The sequence below is a fragment of the Macaca nemestrina genome, chromosome 7 (assembly GCF_043159975.1).
Source record: "Macaca nemestrina isolate mMacNem1 chromosome 7, mMacNem.hap1, whole genome shotgun sequence".
In the NCBI taxonomy this organism is placed as follows: Eukaryota; Metazoa; Chordata; class Mammalia; order Primates; family Cercopithecidae; genus Macaca; species Macaca nemestrina.
In genome coordinates, this window is record NC_092131.1 from 167336278 (window position 1) to 167355942 (window position 19665).

Consider the following 19665-nt stretch of genomic DNA (forward strand, 5'->3'; position numbering starts at 1 on the left):
ATATTAACCACTGAGATTGTGTTCATTACCACTGTGTGACCTAGCCTATTCTCACTGTTATCCTCAGCTTTAGCTATTCACCTCCCCAAGATTTCACTTTTCATTAGGGCTTTTAGGTGATTTTATGCCAGCTGAATAATATATTTAAAATAATAAATGTGACTGGGCACGGTGGTTCACGCCTGTAATCCTAGCACTTTGGGAGGCGGGCAGATCACTTGAGGTCAGGAGTTCGAGACCAGCCTGGTCAATATGGCGAAACTCCGTTTCTACTAAAAATACAAAAATTAAGCAGACGTGGTGGCACGTGCCTGTAAATCCCAGGTACTCTCGAAGGAGGCTGAGGGGCAGGAGAATCACTTGAACCCAGGAGGCGGAGATTGCAGTGATCCAAGATCGCACAACTGCACTCCAGCTTGGCGAGAGAGCAAGACTCCGTCTCAAAAACAAAAACAAAACCCAAAAATTAGCCAGGCACGGTGGCGCATACGTGTAATCAAAGCTACTTGGGAGGCTCAGGCAGGAGAATGCTTGAACCCGGGAGGCGGAAGTTGCAGTGAGCCAAGATCACGCCATTGCACTCCAGCCTGGGTGACAGAATGAGACTCCATCTCAAACAATAATAAAAACAATAATAATAATGTTATCCAGAATTTCTATTTCACTTAAGAGGGTTGTTCAATGTATCCAAAGTGACATGCTGTCAAAAATAGAAGTCTCCTGCTGGGTAAAGTTATTCCATTTTTTGGAGGGAGGGGAGTTCAATTTTCCTTTGGCATATGAATGAAATAGAAAATATATTTAAATTTACTCTAGTTACATGTTGTTACTTCAACATATATGATGCTACTAAAATCAAAATGAATGATTTTTTTTTTTCATGTGTTCTTTGCTTTAGTCCATGGCTAAAGTTCACATCCTAACCTTTAAAACTTTAAAAAATTAATAATTTACACACTGTACAATTCACTCATTTAGAGCATACAATTCAATTGTTTTTGGTATAGTCACAGATAAATGCAACCAACCATTAGCACAGTCAATTTCAGAACATTTTTATCACCCCCCCCCCCAAAAAAAACTTTGTATTCTTTAGCTAATACTCTCCTGTCCCCCTACCTAGAAGGACTTTGGTGGGATGTTCTGGTTGCATTACCTTCTTTCCAGGGAAGAGTAAAAATACTAAAAATACGACTTTCATTTTAATAAAAATGGTAGGTTTTGTCTTCTATGGCAAGGAAAACAATCAGAGCCTTTGCCTACGTGATTCCGCGTTGAGCTCTTTCCTCCTGTCAAAAGATGAAATTTGAACAAATTGAGTTTAGTGACAGATTTGGCTTTTATTAGTAATTCGTGAATCAGGCAGCACCCCATCTATGAAACTTAAAGGTGCTCTGATGAGCTGAACAAAGGAGGTGAACTTTATAGGCAGAAAAGCCTGAAGAAAGCAGACATAGGGAATAAAACACAGATCACTCATTGCAAAGCTACTTTCTTTATGGGGTTAGAGCAGAGGAGACTTTCTTATCATGCCAGCTCAGGTTGACTGGATCCCTTTGGACTGCTGATCTGAATCTCCTGTTTTCCTGAAAAATGGGCCTGTTTGTAAGTTCAGTGATTACGTAGCAACCAGCACAAGTGACTCACTCAATTCTGATTTGGGCTGGTGTCCTGGGGTCTAGAGCAGAACTTCAGTCCAAAACCACAGTGTCCCATACATTTTATTTAATACTCCTTCCAACAGAGAATGTTATTTGCCAGAAAAGACTTCTCGAGAAACCTCATCTAAGTTGACATCAACTCCACCCCGCTATGTTATCTGGGTTTGCCTCCTTCACAGCATGTGTCACATAATTTTCTGTTTTAACTTAATTTTATTGAAGTGTAATTTACACACAATAAAATGTGTTCATTATAAGTATGCAATTCAATGAGTTTTGACAAATATATATAACTTCCATCCCAATCAAAATATAGTACATTCTAAATCACCTCCCCATATTTCCTCCCGATCCTCCAAATTCAATCTTCTGTACCTTAACCCCAGACAATCCTCTATCACTATAGATTAATCTCGTCTGCTCTGGCATTTCGTATTAACCATAATTCAAGCTATTTGATTGCTTATCTATTTTGTTTTTGTCTCTACTACTGGCCTTTTTTTTTTCACACCATGGTTTTCTAGCACAGAGTGTCTAGTACAGAGCCAGGCAGTGCCAGAGTGAATGAATCCGAAATTCTGTTTATCAGCTTTGATTTTAACAATGAAAGCATCTATACATTTGAAGATAACAGTGGGGACTTTATTGTGAGGGTTAACACACAGGAACCTCTTACATCTGCCTTCTTTCCCCTCACCTTTGTCATCACAGCAGTGTCAAAAACAGTCTTAAATAAGGAAGAATGTCATGACAGGGGTCACACTCTTTTACCTTCGGCCACAATGTGTTATCATTTTAAACAAACACGTTGAAATAGTCTCATTTAATTGTAATGTTTTAAAACTTTGACCTTTCAACTTAGTAGGATAAAGACGTTTCTAACGGCATCTTGCAAATCATAATGGGACAGGAGATCAACTCAAAGCACATCCCACTTCTGAAAACATACTCAAGATGCATGTGTTCTTCCTGCAGTGTCAGCTCTATTTTTTTTTTTTTTTTTTTTTTTTTTTTTTTTTTTTGAGATGGAGCCTCGTTCTGTTGCCCAGGCTGGAGTGTGGTGGTGCAATCTCTGCTCACTGCAACCTCCCCCTCCCAGGTCCAGGGGATTCTCCTGCCTCAGCCTCCCGAGTAGCTGGGACTACAGGTGTGCACCACCACACCTGGCTAATTTTTGTATTTTTAGTAGAGACGGGGTTTCACCATATTGGCCAGGCCGGTCTCGAACTCCTGACCTCGTGATCTGCCTACCTCGGCCTTCCAAAGTGCTGGGATTACAGGCGTGAGCCACCCTGCCCGGATGAGCTCTGTTAATTTTTGATAAAAGATTTCTCTTACTATAATATCATCAAACCTTGAATGATATCTATAACTGCTTTTCTCCAAGTGTTTGAAGCCTGTGAACTGGCAGGTCTCTTTCACGCCTTGGGGAGGGAGGGCTCAGTTGGGCATGCCTCCTTCACAGGTGGAGAAGCTGAGGTGGAGTGTCCCTGGTATGGAGTGATTTCCCTCGCTTCCTTTGCATGTCTTCATTTCCGGCATGGCGGTCTGTGCATTCCCCTTCAGCTGAAGTTCTAAATCTCTTTTTCTCTCAACTATCTAGGACACATGAGAATTAACCTACTCATGTAGATTACAGGGCCCAGCCCTCATTAACCTTAATATTGAAAGAAATACAGCTTTTGCAGTTGGAGAAGTGGAACTGCCCTTTCACTCAGCACATCTCCCATGGGCTGAGGAGATGGGGTTTTTAGGGAGTAGTTCATCCAACACCAACTTTTGTTTCCAGTTGGTGAAAACATCACATATATAATACCTCTGGATTTATGGATCCCTTTCTAAAGCATTTAAAATTACATGCCTGAGGTTCTTTTATAGTAGATTGAAGTGCTGTCTATTCTGTATTTTCTTTATGTCTTTTGAATGAATAATTGGGTCCTGAAATTCTCATCTTCCTTCCTAGCAGGTAGTGGATTGCTATTTGTTGACCCTTCATTCTTTTTTTTTTTTTTTTTTTTTTTTGAGACGGAGTCTCGCTCTGTTGCCCAGACTGGAGTGCAGTGGCCGGATCTCCCTTCATTCTTAAACACTGAAGTCGAATGAACTCTAGACCTCTTCTTTTCCAGGGATCAGGCTCTCTTCTGTCTGTGCCCTGCTTTTCTAGTCTGATCTTTGCTTTAATGGGATTTAAGTGCTGAGCGAATCTCAGCCACGTCCTTATCCCTCCTCTTTGGTAGGTGTTGCTTTTGTCAATGACATTGGGTTTAGGAGGAGAGTCACCATATGGGGGGGTTGGGAAGGGTAAGAGGGGACAGGATGTAAATTCATAACCTGGGCAAGTTGGAGAAATAAATCTCAGAGATGGCAAAACCAGGAAGGGTGACTGGGAGTGAGGAGGGGCAGGGAGGGGGAATAAAAGCTTCTCAGAAGCAGGCCAGGCTACAAACTCAAGCTGGTAGGACAGTGTCTAAAAGCAATGAGTCTGTGTAAGAAAGGTTGGGCAACTGGGCCTTGTACACACAAGTGGTAGCCTGTGAAACACTCTCATTTTGGTAAGCCCTGATGACACTTGCCCCCCAAGATAAGGAGCAGATCCTCCCAAGAAGGCTGGTGAAATTTCCACGACTGTTCATTCTCTCTCTCTTATTATTTTTTTTATTTTTGAGACAGTCTTGCTATGTCGCCCAGGCTGGAGTGCAGTGGTGTGATCTCAGCTCACTGCAACCTCCGCCTCCCTCCTGAGTTCAAGCGATTCTCCGGCTTCAGCCTCCCGAGTAGCTGGGACTACAGGCCTGCACCACTATGCCTGGCTAGTTTTTGTATTTTTAGTAGAGATAGGTTTTCACCATAGTGGCCAGGCTGGTCTTGAACTCCTGACCTCAAGTGATCTGCCTGCCTTGGCCTCCCTAAATGCTGGGATTAGAGGCATGAGTCACTGCACCTGGCCCATGACTGTTCATTCTCTTTCATTTCTCTTCAAACAGCCAACTCTCATCTTCTGACCTAGGCCAACAGGCACATATTGAAATATTCAATTTGATTGGCCACCAGAATGATTTGACACTATTAAGATCTATGTTTTTAAAACTATAGGTCACACAAGCCTGGAAATCAGTTGAGTAGGGTCCAACAGCATTTAAAAAAAGTAACCAAGCAGGGAAGAGAGTAGAAGACATCAGTGTATATTGTAATTAGCGAGGGTAAAGATTTTGTGGGACCTTGTTTTAGTTTATATGCATAGTATGAGGTTACAACATAAAATGTCTTTGTGGATCATGGTGGAAAAAAGTTTGAACATCATGGGTTTACAACAATCATTTTTGAGATATTCATTTTTTTTGTTGTTGTTTTTCTTTTTTGAGACAGAGACCCTCTCTGTTGCCCAAACTGGAGTGCAGTGAATAACTCACTACAGCCTCCAACTCCTAGGTTCAAGTGATCCTCCTGCATCAGCCTCCTGAGTAGCTGGGACTACAGGTACACATCACCATGCCTGGCTAATTTTTTAAATTTTCTGTAGAGACAGGGTCTTGCTAGGCTCAGGCTGGTCCTGAACTCCTGGCCTCAAGCAATCCTCCCACCTTCGCCTCCCAAAGTGATGGGATTACAGGTGTAAGCCACCATGTCCAACCCAGATATTCCTTAAGAAACTTTTTATTAGGAAAATGTTCAAACATACATAAAAGTAGCAGCAATAGTAAAATGGACCTAGCTGTATCCTCATCCAGTTTCCAAATTGTCTTTTGTAGATCCCAATAATCCCATTCATTTCCTTCAGCAATTTATTTTTATTATTTCTTTGCTCCATCCTACCAAGAGCAGGGAGATTTCCAGCAGAATCAATGTAATCCTTCCTGATGGAGTTGTGAATACACTTACCTGGGAGTCTTCCTGAAAGGGCCTCAGGAAGCTGCTGAGAAAAACAAGCTGCTTCCACGGGCTCTGCGCCTTTTGTGAAAGAGACAGTCAGATTATTTGATGGAGTTCAAAATTTCCCCTTCCCCATTCCCCTTTGCCTCATTCCATTTGGAAACAATGGAAGTGGACAACAGGGAAAGGTACAGCTGGGTGCGATCTGAGAACATCTAGCCTAACCCTTTGGTTTTACAGATGAAGAAACTGAACTCTAGGTGTGGAAACTGAGTTTTCTAAGAGAGCTTCCCATTTAAAGCTGTCTCTAACAGCTCCCATAAGTATCAGGAGTCTGGCGTGGGGATCGCTCTGTCACAGACAGGAAACCAGTATACAAGGAATCAAGCACATCTCCCAGAGCCTCTGACAGCATCATCAGTGAATCAGGAATAAACACGATGGCTCCCTCCTTCCCCCTCAGTACTTTGCTTTTTAGGGTTGGACCAAGTGAGCCATGGTTTGAACACAGTGTGTATGTGTTGTAAGACACCAGTGTATATTGTAATTAGTGAGGGTAAAGATTTTGTGGGACCCTGTTTTAGTTTATATGCATAGTATGAGGTTACAACATAAAATATCTTTTTGTGGATCATGGTGAAAAAAAGTTTGAACGTCATGGGTTTACAACAATCATTTTTGAGATATTCATTTTTTTTTCTTTTTTTGAGACAGAGACCCTCTCTGTTGCCCAAGCTGGAGTACAGTTGTGGGGGGAGATGGAACAGAGTGGGAGTCACCAATGTCCCTGTGGTCCTGCCTTTTTCTCCAAGGCCACTTCAACCAGCCCAGCAGCTTTATCAGTATTGTCCCATCCACTTCTGTTTGCTCAGTTCTTTTCTTGCTCCACTGGGTAGCACTGCCCAGCATATTCCCCAGAATGGCTCTAGGTGGTTTCAGAAGTTATAGGAGTTGGTCATCATTTCATAAATGCCAGCTTCATGTGCAGTGTGGAATTTGAACTAGAGAGTGGACTCCCAGACAGAAAAAACTAAATTGAATTCAACAAAACCTCATGACATTAGAGACATCATTTGTACCCCTATGTAAGTAGATAATGCATGTAAGCCTAACGATTCGTGTAGAGTCTATGAACACAGAGGAAACAGTCAACAACTGGTAGGCATTTCAAACCACTCTTAAGCTTTTAAACAATTACTCTCACTCATCCTCGTTCTTTTTTGTCCTTCATGACTTGCCCCTTCCAACTCTAAAAAGAAAATTGAAGCCAGCACCTTCAGTTTCTCACACTATGCAGGTTCAAAAGTCTTCCTATTAGAAACCACTCTGCCTAAACCCCACATTCCATTCTAGCCACTGCTCTCTTTCTCTTTTTCATAGCCAACCCCCTCAAAAGGCCTGCTACCTTTCTCTTACTGCCCAGGCATTTCTCAGCCCACTCTGCTTTGCCACTTTATTCTGGCAACATAGCTCTTGTGAAGGTTGCTGATGACCTGCATGTTGCTTTTTTCAATCTTCATCACAGCTCACCACTGCCTCTTGTTGAAATATCCTGTTTTCTGGCTACTTTCTCCTGCTGTTTCTTCAACCTCTAGCTTTTCTGTATCCTTTGTTTCTATCTTCCATCTCCCAGCCTATGGCATAGGCCATATTCTCACGCCATAGTCTCTCCCTAAGTTCGTTTACCAATGCTCCTGTTTTTAAATATCACTTTATACTTTAAACTTTTATATTCAGTTGTCTCCTTGAATCTCCACTTGCATGTCTCAAATGCACTTTAAATTCAACTTGTCCAAAATTAAATTCAAAATCTTATCCCCAAACCTAGTCTTCTTCCAGTGTTCCTCATATCTCTGAAACAGCAACTGTCCATACAATCATGCAAGGAACTCATCTTTGCCCCCTTTTGCCCATCACTTCCTCATGACCAATCTATCACCGAGTCCTTTGCAATGTAATTCTAAAAATCTCTGGATTCTGTCACATGAATTTCATCTCCTCTTCTTTTTTCTCCCTCATTTCCCCAGTCCTAGTCTCAACCAGACTCCTGCAATAACTCCCACATATCTCCCTCTTACCCCTCCAGCCCTCCAGTCCGCTCCCTCTTCACTGTATTAAGAATGATCTTCTAGGGCCAGGCGCGGTGGCTCACACCTGTAATCCCAGAACTTTGGGAGGCTGAGGTGGGCGGATCACTTGAGGTCAAGAGTTTGAGACAAGCCTGGCCAATATGGTAAAACGCTGTCTCTAATAAAAACACAAAAATTAGCTGGGCGTGGTGGTGGGTGCCTGTAGTCCCAGCTTCTTGGGAGGCTGACGCATGGGAATTTCTTGAACCCAGGAAGCAGAGGTGACAGTGACCCAAGATCATGCCACTGTGCTCCAGTCTGGAGGACAGAGCAAGATTCTGTCTCAAAAGGAACAAAGCAAAAGATAGTCTATTGTTCTTGTGTTTAACATGTATACAAATAGAGTCATGTACTACTTATTATTTAACATCTTGCTTTTTTCATTCAACATTTAGTTTCAGAAATCTATTCTTATTGATGCACAGATCAATTTCATTCATTTTGACTACTAACTGGTATGCCATCATATGAATTGATCACAATATATTGATACTCCTATCATTAAATTTTGTGTTTTTTTATTGACCATGCTTTTTGTTGTGTTTCCTATTAGCTCTTACTGACCTTTATGAACTGAATGTTAATGTCTTCCTAACTCATTGATGCTCAATGCTCAATGAGCATCCCAACTCATATGCTGAAGCCCTAACCCCCAGTGTGATGATATTTGGAAATGTGACCTTTGGGAAGTAATTAGGGTCAGATGAGGTCATGAGGGTGGGCCTGTCACGATGGGATTAGCATCCTTCTAACAAGTGACACCAGAGACCTTGCTCTCTCTCCCAACCATGTGAGAACACAGCAAGAAGGTGGTGTCTGCAAGCTGGAAAGAGTGCCCTCAGCAATAATTGAATTGGCTGGCACCTTGATCTTCACTTTCAGGCCTCCAGAATTGTGAGAAATAAATGTCTGTTGCAAAAGCCATTCGTTATGGTATTTTGTTATGGCAGCTCAAGAAGACTAATGTTCTCACTTCCACTGAATTGTTTTCTTTATTCTTCTCATCTCCCATTTTCATTCTCGACTAGCATGGAAGTTGTACATTCTATTTCTATTCTTCTAGTGCTTGCTCTTAAGCACTTAATATATGTTTAACTCAACACAATCTAAAGTTAACTTCTCTGCTCCTTCTGTTATGATAGTCTTGTATTTATTCTCACTTCACTCACATTAGATACTTAACAATAGATTCTTTTTGAAAGAGGGTTGCCTTTCTTTCCTCATCATTTTTTTCTCACATCCCACTCTGGCTTTAATTTTTTTCTTGACTGACATCTCTGTGTGATTATTTCAGTGAAGTTCTATGAGTAGAAAACCCTTTCCTACTTTGTCTCAAAAAAGAATCTTTATTTTACCCTCCCTCTTGCATATAGTTGGGTATATAGGCATAGGAAAATAACTGCAAGGCAGTGCTTATATCTGAGTAGACAGACTACTGGTAATTTTCCTTATTTATGTGCATATTCTAATTTTTCTATGCTGAATATTATTTGGATAATTTCTTAAAAGTTAAAAGCTGTACAAAACGTGATAAGAAATGAATACTTTGATCACTGGTTCATCGAATCAGTGCCAAATCCTCATGTATTCTGATCATGTTTCTGCAAGATTTTCTTCAAGAGAACCATGGAAGGTGATGCTGTTGCCATGGCACCATAAAAGTAGTCCCCTTAGATGTTCAAATGGAGGAGCCACATCGTTCTGGGTTCTGATTTCAGCTGCTCTGGGTTGCATTTATTTGCACTACTTCAATGCAAATGTGCCTTTAATCCTGCTTTTCTCTCCTTCCCAGTGCTGGAATGTAGTATCTGCCTTCATGTAAGACCCGAAGCTGGAGTGTGAAAGAATCTTAGCTGGCACCCACTGTACCTGGGATGTATGGCTACATCCCCTCTTTGCTTTCAAAACAGATTTTTTCTTTTTTTCTTTTTTTACATGAGTGATGCTTCAGCTGGCATTGCAAGCAGCATCTGTTCATGGGATGGAAATCCAGAGTGTAATCCAGGTCTCCTCCAGAATCACCAGCTTTCAAAGGACCATAGTGAAAATCAAATTTCTAAGGAGAGCTCAGAGCCAGTGACATTGAGCTAAAGTCATTTTTCCAGCTGCTCAGGGAGCTGGTCAGCTGGAGAAATCTGAATTCTCTTCACACAGAACTTCAATGAGTCAATTAGTCCACACTGCTATTTTATTTTTAGCAGATTGTGTTTGGATTCTTATTTTCTCTTGGGTTTTGGTTAAAACATTTTTTTCTCTGCTCCTATTACATGAATCCTGCAGCTGATAGGAGCTCCAAATTAACCTCTGATATTTGTAATCAGTAGATTTCTTTAAGAGAAAAAAGCAACCAAATCACTCCTGACATCAAAATCCATCTGGTAACATGCACCTCCAAACTGGCCACAAGAGATTCAACAGAATGCAGACATTTTGCCCTGTATGTGGCAGGTGTTCAGTAGAGATGCATTGTTTTCATTTGATGATGGGCTTATTGTACTTAGGATTTCCTTTTTGGAAAACACCAGTAAATGCTCAACATGAAAAATAAAATTGTGGGACCTCCATATAACAGATGGAGAAGACAGCACGTGCATTTGCTCTCATTCCCTTCAGAAACCTCACTATTATGGTAGCAAATACATTTTTTAAGAAGCTGTAAATCTATAAGAGCAAAGAGAATAGAAAGCTGGAAGGCAGATAGATGAGTGATATTGACTAAGCAGGCAGTTGTAGAAAAAGCTGAGGTACAGTCTGTTTTATACAACAGAAATCTGCTAGTCCCAAAGGTTCTGGAATTGGGGCTGAAGAGGAGGTAAGGATGTAACTAAAAACAGGAGGATTGTTTGAAAGTCTGTTGAGGAAGAAATTCAAGTTCTATATCCCCCTTCACCATTCCATGTAGACAAGTAATTGCCTTTCCTCCACCACATCAGAAGACTAGATGTTTAGCCTCTGGAGAGGGCTTCTGGACTGGGAGAACACTGGCCAGAGTAGATGGTGAGGAGACAGTATTGAAACAGAGTGATTAAGTGACTTTTATGTACGGGCTATTGAAACCACCAGTCCATTTCACCCTCCGGGCTTCTAGAATGGTGGGAGTCAAGGTTATAGGCCCTCAGGCAGGAGACTGGAAGGTTCTTGCCTGCAAAATCTAACCAGCCCAGGAGAAAGATAAAAAATATTAATATCAGGGGTGACTTAACTTAATGGCCCATTGTGATATTCTACACTTGGGTTTCTCAACAAAATCTAGTGACCTTTTGGGCAGCATCACTCTGTTATGGGGGCTGTCCTGTGCATTGTAAAATATTCAGCAGCAGGCCTGGCCTCTACACACCAGATGCCAGTACTATCTCCCAGAGTTGTGACAATCACCAGTGTCTTGCCTGCTGTCCATAGCCCTATATTGCCCATAGTTGGTAGGTCTGTCTTGTGCTCTCAGATTTCCTATCAGTTTCTTAGTGTTTTATTCATTCCTAAACATGAGTTGACAACCAAAAGTCAGCAGATATCTGAAGAGAAGAGCTTCTAAGGTGAAATACGGAGATCAAAATAAATATTTAAAAAAGTTTAGAGGAAAGACAGACTATAAAAGGAGATGAGAATGTCAAATATTATCATTATTTTCCTGAGAGCGAGAAAAGACAATGCAAAAGAAATCTCAAATTAAAAATGTGACCATAGATATTTTAAAAATGCAACAAACAAAACACAAGAAAAAGCTGAGGAAATCTCTCAGAAAGCAGAGCAAAGAGATGGAGGATTAAAAGAAGATAAAAATTAGAGGATGAGACCAGGAGGACCAAGATTCAAGTGATACCTTCTAGAAGGAAAGAATGGAGTAAATGGAGGTGTTGGTTAGAAGTAAATCAGCAACAAATAATTCAACAACTTTTCCTGGAACTGACGGGCATGAGTTTTGTTGTTGTTGTTGTTGTTGTTGCTGTTGTTGTTTAATTAAAGGACCTCCTTCGTATCTAGCACAGTAGATTAAGCAAAGATTCACACCAAGAAAAGCATACTATGGTGAGATTTTAGAATACTAGGGTCGAAGAAAAGATCTCGAAAGCTTTAAAAGAAAAAGTTGCATACACTATTTCAAAAATCAGAATGACTTTGTTTTCAGATGTAACATTGGAAGTTAGAAGACAGTGGAGGAATGCCTTTAAAATTCTGAAGGAAATGATTATGTAACAGTAGACTGAATTCACTTGCAGATGTGAGAGGTCTTTAAAATGTTCCTCCCGTGGACTCTTTCTCAAAAAGCTACTAGAGGAAGTGCTTCACCAAAACAAGAGAGAATATCAAGAAAAAATAAATTACACAGAACTCAATCAGGCCAATTTGAAGAAGTCAGAATGTTGCAAAAGACATTTCTTCATGAACATGTAACTGGTAGAACATGATGTATTCAAATATTTCGAGAGGTGATTGAGGCAACAGAGGAAAATTTGGGGTTTGACGTAGTGATAAGTCCTTAGAAAACCAAGCATACACACAAACAGAAATTTTCATACCAGGGAGAACAGAATTTTGCACAGGAAAGAAAAGAATTATGGAATATAACACTACTAAGTTGTGGACACTGTTTATATAGCTACCATAATATAAACTCTATCTGTTCAACAAAATTATATTGTACCGTAGTTATTTCAGGAAGATGGTAGAACCAGAAAGGTGAGGTATGTGGTGGGGCAGGATAGTGCTGATAGTGATAAACACTGAATCCACTTCTTCCATGTGGGCAAGTGAGACTGTCTAGTACTTGATATCTCTTGTGGGGCCACACCTGTGTACATGTGCACAGATCCTATTGCGTGGATATAGGTTTACACTATACACTCATCTCATGGTTTAATACTGTGTGAAACAAGCATTGGCTGAAGCATTAGATTGATGTCGTGGTTCTTGGCTTAACCATTTTCTTGCTGCATGATTTGAGCGGGTCATTTAATCTCTCTAAGCCTCAGGTTGATGACCAGTAAAATGGGAAATTTTATTCAGTCCACAGTCATTGAGCATTTCCCGTGGGTCCTGTGGAAAGACAGCTAGACCATACACTTCTAGACTTCAAGTCCAAGGAGGCAGGCAGACCAGGGAGTTAATGGGATATGTCCAGGGTCGAAGGGAGCACAAAGGAGGAACGGAGACCAACATTTATTGATCACTTACAATGTGCCGGGAAATATGTCACGCTATGCTCCCAGAAACCCAGTGATACTACTGGCCTTTTAGTGGAGGATGTCGATGCTCAGAAAAGTTAAGTAATTTAACTTCAGTTGTACAGCTGGAAACAAGTGGCAGAGCAGAATTTAGGCCCAAATTTTTCATGATCCCATTAAATTATCTCTTCAAAAAGAAGCGCCCTCCCATGGACATACAGAGAAGAGCAGACATTGCAGACTGCAAAGACTGGGAGAGTAGTAGGGGGTGAAGGTGAATGCTGAAATTCTACCTATTGGGTACGTTGTATACTGTTCCGGTGCTGGTTACACTAAAAACCCACACTTCACTGTGCAATATATTCATGCAACACAACTGCACTTGTACCCCTAAGTCTATACAAATAAAACAATTCAAAACAGTAACATGTGCCCTCTAAGGGGCACCAAGCCTAAACAAGAAGAGGAAGGGTCAGAAAGGATTCCTGCCGAAGGCTGTGCCTGAGGGGAGGGTTAATGAATGGATTCTGCTGGTCATGGAAAAACCTGGACATGAAATCTCTCACTCCTGGACTGGCAACCTATGGCTGCTCTATTCATAAAGCTTCACTTAGCAAATATTTGAGTGCCTATTACATGCAGGGCCTATGCTAGGTACTGAAGGAGATAAAAGGAAAACCAAAGCAGAACAGAACAAAACAAAAGCAATTTCTGCTCTGGATAAGCTTATAGTCTATTGGTGAGGACATTTATTATATGGCATAGAAAATTACATGTTGGAAGGAGCATCTGACACAAATACGCAGGCATGTGGTGGGGTAGGAGCAGGGGAGTCTCCCTAGATAGCTAGCTGGACTGAGTCTGGAGGGAGAAGTAGCGGTTAGGAGAAGGCTGAAGAATAGGCTTCCTAGGCAGAAGGCATAGCACATGTGGTGCCCTGAGGCATACTACCGGTGTGAATTTGCAAAACTGTGGCTAGGTCAGTATGACTGAAACTTAGGTGCTCAAAGAGGAGTGGTAAAAGATGAAACCGAAGAGATAAACAAGAACCAGTTTATGTAAGGCCAAACTGCTAAAGACATGGCAAGTTTTACATTAATGGCGAACCATACATAAGAGAGGAAGGACTGGCCTTTCAATGCAGGACGATCACTCTGCAGCACAAAGGGTGCACGGGAGTGAGACTGGGAGCAGGGAGGCCTGTGGGGAGGCAAATGAATTATTCAGGGAAGAAAGGATAGGTGACCTGAATGAGGGCAGTGATAGAGACGAAGAAAGGCAGATGGATTTGAGAGTGCCACAGAGGTGCTTAGTTCCTGCTGAGATTTCTGACCAATTTCCCCTGACAAAAACTGGTCTGGAACTCGTGAGAGCAGGAAGAACCTATCTGCAGCACCATTTTGTCCACAGTTGCCTTCATTCATGCCATAGCTGCCCTCTGAGGCTACAGAGGGAAAGGAGGCTTGAGGTCAATGAGCTGGAGCCAGCCGGTGGGAAAGGTGAGGAAGGGGCATTCCCTGCAGAGGGAATAGCATGTGTTTTGGGGAACTGCACAAAGATCCCTATGGCTGGAATGTAGGGAGTATGTGGGAAGAGGACAGGTAATTAGGCTAGAACGATACTTTCTTTATTCAGCAGCTTTCTTTATTGGCTTGCTAACGAGTCTGGCCTTTCCAGAAGGCTGTAGGAACCACTGATGAAATGCAAATAAGTTGACCAGATTTCATTAGAGAAAGACCATTTCATTAGCAGTATGAAGGATGTTTACAAGGTAAATAGGGAGGCTATTTTGAAAGGCTTGGGCCAAGTAAGTTATAAAGAGAAGAGAGCAATGAGAATGCTTTTAGAGATATTTAGCGGATAAACAGGTCATAAAGACTTCATATATGGGTGAGGAAGTAGGAGTGGACCTCCAGATTTCTAGCTTGAGCAATTAGTTATATTTTGTGCAATCAGGCTGGCATAAAAATAAACTAAGTAAGGATGGGTGTATATCAGTTAGAGTTCCAGCAGGGAACACATGACTCACTCAGCTGTGATTTTTGAAGAAACTTTTCAATCAAGGAACTTTCTATAGATGTGTGGGCAGGTTTAAGGAACCAACAAAGAATACTGAGATACCCAAGGTCTAGCAACAGTAGGAAGCTTTTACTACCCAAAGGTTCACAGGGACAAGGGAAAGAAATAGAATTACCTGAATGCTGTAAGACCTGGGGCCCACGGAAGAAACTGAAACTGTAGTCACAAAGAGATGGGGCCAGAACTTCACGAAACAGGGAGGAGTAAATGCCTGAACTCGTGCCTCTTCCACCTCTCAATCTTCTGCCACGGCTTCCACTTGGCCAAACTCAAACGCAAACTCCAAGTTGCAGTCTGTAAAAGTCAGCTCCCAGGACACAGATCAGGGCTGAGAATGGCAGAGAATGGATCTGGGGGACAACAGAATAGGAGAGAATTGTGGAAGAAAATAATGAGTCCTGTTATCAACGTTTTGGCTTCTAGGCATCTGTGGGGCAATCACGTGGAGCTCGGCAGAGTTCTGGGCTGCATATAGGTAACTGGGCACCAATGTCCAGTTTGATGATGACCTATGTTTCATATTCAAGGACTGTTAGGGAGATTAGACATGATATCAGTGCTTTAAAAAGTGCTCTGGATTAATAGGCATTGAATGACCCTCAGAGAGACTGCAGTAGTTCTTGCAGTTTATACATTTAACTAGCAGTAGCTTGAGTATTTCTCTCTCCAGTAGTTGGCAAGATGTATAAAATTATATGGAAGAGAGGGACAAACAAACAAAGCCCGTCTTTTTGGCAAAGATTAAACCTGTTCAATATCTGTTACATTTAAGCACATAGGCATCTAAACTTTTTGCTTTAGGTAATTTATTTTTCTCATACATGTTTCTTGAAGTTTTAAAGACTGTACTAAATGATAAATATCAATTATGTATAATACTTGAGAACATAGTTCCAAGATCTTCTAAATAAAATAAGATATTCTTATAAAAATAACACATCAATAATTAAATAAGTTTTTCCAGGGGAAAAAAGTGCTCTGGAAATGCTAAGGTACTAAGATATGAAGCAAACATAAGGTGGTGATATTGTTGTTGCAATACCATTCTTAGGAAACACACTTTGAATGAAAGGTAAACCTATTCAGTATGATCTGTCCATTCATCACAAAAGCCTGCGCGGACTCTCGCCCCATCTCATCAACACACATAAAGCTTGGTGTGCATAACCACATACTTCAAAGCAGCCCCTCTTGAGTACCATTTGGAAGGTCGTGTACATATTACAGCATGCTGCCTCTGCATAGAACGTTTTAGGAACTCATCCGCTGTTTGTTCTGGAGCTGGCAAACATGTTTATAAATATCCTCAGTAAAGGCAAACTCATTATTTGAAGGGGAATTTGATTTTGTAAACAAACAAAAGTCACTGGCTATTTAGTGGTCAACACAAGAAAACCTCCCAACGTGTAAGCTGGAGAACCTGAATCCCAGCTCAGAGTTGGCGAGAAACTCTACATGATACAGGTGTAAATCATTTTGTCTCCTTCCTTTAAATCAGACTCATTAAAATAGGTATTTTCAGAATCCAATAATGAAGAGTAATTGGATAATGAACCTGGCATATACAACTTACAGTAAAAGAAATTAGGTGTGATTTTTCAAGTAATAAGGATTTTCTTACATAACAACAAGGGACTCTGAAGACAGTTTCAAAGGAAGAGTCTCAGAAATTGAGTTATTGCACCAAGTTTGGAGAAATCTATATTTTCTTAAGGAGACAGTTTTTATTTTGTTCTGTTCAGGATTTGTTTATAAATAGCAGTATTGATCTCCTTAGTCCTAGTTGGTGATTGTGTCATCTATAAGTAATTTTATTCAAAAGGAATGACCAAATTTCCCAGACATTAATGTCTTAACATGATCTTTATCCTCCAACAAACCCCACCTTCTACCTAGACTTGGCCCTAGCCTTGACTGAACTGTAGAGCTCAGGCAAAACCTGGGTTTCTAAGGAAAAAAAAAGGTGCACAGAAGCCCTGGCCTCCCTAATTGGGGAGCCCACTCTCGCTGCCTCGTTAAAATTGCTGGATACCAGGGGACTGCCTTCTACAATGTGTTTACTGCACCCAGAGAAAAACATGTTTGAAAAAGGCATTGCAACTAGTAATTACCACTTAAGATTCAACTAATCATGAAGGTATTTATGTTGACCATTATAATTAGGGCTTATTTATTGCCTACATAATTACGATGGTTGACGATGGCTCTGAGGAGTCATCTCTCTTATTTACCTGGCAGCAGACAAGGCTAAATCCTAGAGGTGTTTCTAGTCCTCAAAGGAAGGAAGCTAAGTGCATATGGTTGCTACATGCATACCTTATTTTATTGCACTTTGCAGACGCTGTGCTTAATACAAATTGAAGGTTTGTGGCAACCCTGCATCAAGCAAGTCTAGTGGTGTCATATTTCCAACAGCGTGTGCTCACTTCGTGTCTCTATGTTACATTTTGGAAATTTGAGTACTTATTTCAAGTGTTTTCATTATTAGCATATGTTATGGTGATCCATGATCAATCATCTTCGATGTTACTATTACAATTGCTTGGGGCACCATGAACTGTGCCCACACATGCCCATACGTGAACGTAATCTATAAACGTGTGTGTTCTGACTGCTCCACTAACCAACCATTCCCTCATCTCTCTCCTTCTCTTTGGGCCTTCTATTCCCTGAGATACAAGAATATTGAAATTCGGTCAGTTAATAATCCTACAGTGGCCTTTAAGTGTTCAAGTGAAAGGATGAGTCATATATCTCTCACTTTAAATCAAAAGCTAGAAATAATTAAGCTTAGTGACGAAGGCATGTGGAAAGCTGAGACAGGCCAAAAGTAAGGCCTCTTGCTCCAAACAGCCAGGTTGTGAATGCAAAGGAAAAGTTCTTGGGGCCGGGCGCGGTGGCTCATGTCTGTAATCCTAGCACTTTGAGAGGCCAAGGTGGCCGGATCGCGAGGTCAGGAGATCGAGACCATCCTGGCTAAAACGGTGAAACCCCGTTTCTAATAAAAATACAAAAAATTAGCTGGGTGTGGTGGCAAGCGCCTGTAGTCCCAGCTACTCGGGAGGCTGAGGCAGGAGAATTGCTTGAACCCAGGAGGCGGAGGTTGCAGTGAGCCGAGATCGCACCACTACACTCCAGCCTGGGCGAGAGAGTGAGACTCTGTCCAAAAAAAAAAAAGTTCTTGAAGGAAATTATAAGTGCTATTCCAGGGGACATACCAATGATAAGAGAGTAAAACAGCCTTATTGCTAACATGAAGCAACTTTTAGTGGTCTGGATAGAAGATCAAGCCACAACATTCTTTTCAGCCAAAACCTAATCTAGAGCAAGGCCCTAACTCTTTTCAATTCTATGAAGGCTAAGAGAGGCGAGAAAGCTGCAGAAGAAAAGTTAGAAGCCAGCAGAGGTTGTGGTTCATTACATTTAAGAAAAGAAACTATTTCCGTAACATAAAAGTGCAAGGTGAAGCAGCAAGTGTTGATGTAGAAGCTGCAGCACGTTATCCAGAAGATCTAGTGAAGATCATTGGTGAAGGAAGCTACACTAAACAACAGGTTTTAAATGTAGACAAAACAGCCTTCTATTGGAAAAAGATGCCATGTAGGACTTTGGTAGCTAGAGAGAAGTCAGTGCCTAGCATCAAAGCTTCAAAGGACAGGCTATCTTGTTAAGGTCTAATGTAGCTGGTAAGTTGAAACCAATGCTTATTTATCATTTCAACAATCCTAGGCCCATTACGAATTATGATAAATTTACTCTGCCTATGCTCTGTAAATGGAACAACAAAGCCTGGATGACCGAATATCAGTTTATAGCATGGTTTACTGAAAATTTCAAGCCCACTCTTGAGATTAGTACATCTACCACCACCACCAACAAAAAACAAATAAAACTAATTCCTCTCAAAATATTACTGCTTATTGACATGTGCATAGTCACTCAAGACCTCTGATAGAGATGCACAAGGAGACTAATGTTTTATGTCTGCTAACACAACATCCATTCTGTACCCCGTGAATCAAAGAATAACTTTGACTTTCAAGTCATACTATATAAGAGATACATTTCATAAGACAGTAGCTGTCTTAGACAGTGATTCCGCTGATGGATCTGGGCAAAGTAAATTGAAAACCTTTCTGCAACAGATTCATCATTCTAGATACCATTAAGAACATTCATGATTCATGGGAGGTGGTCAAAATTTTAACGTGAACAGGAGTTTAGGAAAAGTTGATCTCGACCCTCGTAAATGATTTCAAGGAGTTCAAGACTTCAGTGGAGAAATTAACTGCAGATGTGGTAGAAACAGAAGAGAACTAGAATTAGAAGTGGAGCCTAAAGATGCAACTGAATTGAAGCAATTACATGATACGATTTGAAAAGATGTGGAGTTGCTTCTTATGAATGAACAAAGAAAGTGGTTTCTTGAGATGGAATCGACTCCTGGTGAAGATGCTGTGAACATTGTTGAAATGACAACAAAGAATTTAGACTACGACACAAGCTTATTTGATAAAGTAGTAGTAGGGTTTGAGAGGGTTGACTTCAATTTTGAAAGAAGTTTTACTGTGGGTAAAATGCTATTCATATTGCATGTCATAGATAAATCTTTTGTGAAATGAAAAGTTAATAGATGCAGCACACATTGCTTTTGTTTTTGTTTGTTCGTTTTTTGTTTTTGAGATGGAGTCTCACTCTGTCACCCAGGCTGGAGTGCAGTGGCATGATCTCGGCTCACTGCAACCTCCGCCTCCCAGATTCAAG

General features: G+C 41.0%; 1 long non-coding RNA gene across 2 annotated transcripts in view; it reads right to left on the reverse strand.

The window, feature by feature from the left end:
• Window positions 1-199: 199 nt before the first annotated feature.
• The window catches only part of LOC105492927 (uncharacterized), a 27891-nt gene continuing 8425 nt past the window's right edge, over window positions 200-19665 (reverse strand). The window contains exons 2-4 of one of the 2 annotated variants that reach the window (XR_011606190.1): window positions 15017-15251; window positions 1157-1289; window positions 200-439 (exon numbers count right to left, since the gene is read on the reverse strand). This is a non-coding gene — a long non-coding RNA (uncharacterized lncRNA). Of the gene's footprint in view, window positions 1290-15016; window positions 15252-19665 lie in introns of both variants that reach the window. The other variant, XR_011606189.1, reaches the window with a different exon arrangement.